Source organism: Arachis stenosperma, chromosome 1, assembly GCF_014773155.1.
Source record: "Arachis stenosperma cultivar V10309 chromosome 1, arast.V10309.gnm1.PFL2, whole genome shotgun sequence".
NCBI lineage: Eukaryota > Viridiplantae > Streptophyta > Magnoliopsida > Fabales > Fabaceae > Arachis > Arachis stenosperma.
Genome location: NC_080377.1, coordinates 66,945,783 through 66,947,395, shown reverse-complemented (window position 1 = coordinate 66,947,395; position 1,613 = coordinate 66,945,783).

Here is a 1,613-nt window from a genome sequence, read left to right as displayed (position 1 = left end):
TAAAGCTATGAATAATTCCATTAATCCTTCACCTTTCTTAAATGAAAAATATTTTTAATTCAAAAGAACAAGAAGTACATGAATTTCGAATTTATCCTTGAATTTAGTTTAATTATATTGATGTGGTGATAATACTTTTTGTTTTCTGAATGAATGCTTAAACAGTGCATATTTTTTTATATAAAATTGATTCTTGAAGCAAGAAAAAGCAGTGAAAAAGCAAAGGCTTGCAAAAAAAAAAAAAAGAAAGAAAAAGAAAAAGCAAGTAGAAAAAGCCAATAGCCCTTAAAACCAAAAGGCAAGGGTAAAAAGGATCCAAGGCTTTGAGCATCAATGGATAGGAGGGCCCAAGGAAATAAAATCCAGGCCTAAGCAGCTAATTCAAGCTGTCCCTAACCATGTGCTTGTGGCATGCAGGTCCAAGTGAAAAGCTTGAGACTGAGTGGTTAAAGTTGTGATCCAAAGCAAAAGGATGTGCTTAAGAGCTCTGGACATCTCTAACTGGGGATTCTAGCAAAGCTGAGTCACAATCTGAAAAGGTTCACCCAGTCATGTGTCTGTGGCATTTATGTATCTGGTGGTAATACTGGAAAACAAAGTGCTTAGGGCCACGGCCAAGACTCATAAAAGTAGCTGTGTTCAAGAATCAACATACCTAACTAAGAGAATAAATAACACTATCCGAAATTCTAAATTCCTAGAGAAGCCAATTGATGAGCGGATAATTTGTACGCTTTTTGGCATTGTTTTTAGTATGTTTTTAGTATGTTTTAGTTAGTTTTTAGTATATTTTTATTATTTTTTAGTTAAAATTCACTTTTCTGGACTTTACTATGAGTTTGTGTGTTTTTCTATGATTTCAGGTATTTTCTGGCTGAAATTGAGGGACCTGAGCAAAAATCTGATTCAGAGACTGACACGGACTGCAGATGCTGTTGGATTCTGATCTCCCTGCACTCGAAGTGGATTTTCTGGAGCTACAGAAGTCTAATTGGCACGCTCTCAACGGCGTTGGAAAGTAGACATCCTGGGCTATCCCGCAATGTATAATAGTCCATACTTTGCCCGAGATTTGATGGCCCAAACTGGCGTTCCAAATCAGCTCAAAACTGCCCGGCGTTAAACGCTGGAACTGGCACAAGAATGGGAGTTAAACACCCAAACTGGCACAAAAACTGGCGTTTAACTCCCAGAAGAGTCTCTACACAAAAATGCTTCAATGCTCAGCCCAAGCACACACCAAGTGGGCCCGGAAGTGGATTTTTCTGTCATTTATTCATATTCTGTAAACCTTAGGCTACTAGTTCTTTATAAATAAGAACTTTTGCTATTATATTTTCATCTTTAGATCTTTGAATCTTTGGATCCTTGATCATTTGGAGTCTTTTGATCATGTTTTGGGGGCTGGCCTCTCGGCCATGCCTAGACCTTGTTCTTATGTATTTTCAACGGTGGAGTTTCTACACACCATAGATTAAGGTGTGGAGCTCTGCTGTACCTCGAGTATTAATGCAATTACTATTGTTCTTCTATTCAATTCGGCTTATTCTTATTCCAAGATATTCATTCGCACTCAAGAACTTGATGAATGTGATGATTATGTGACGCTCATC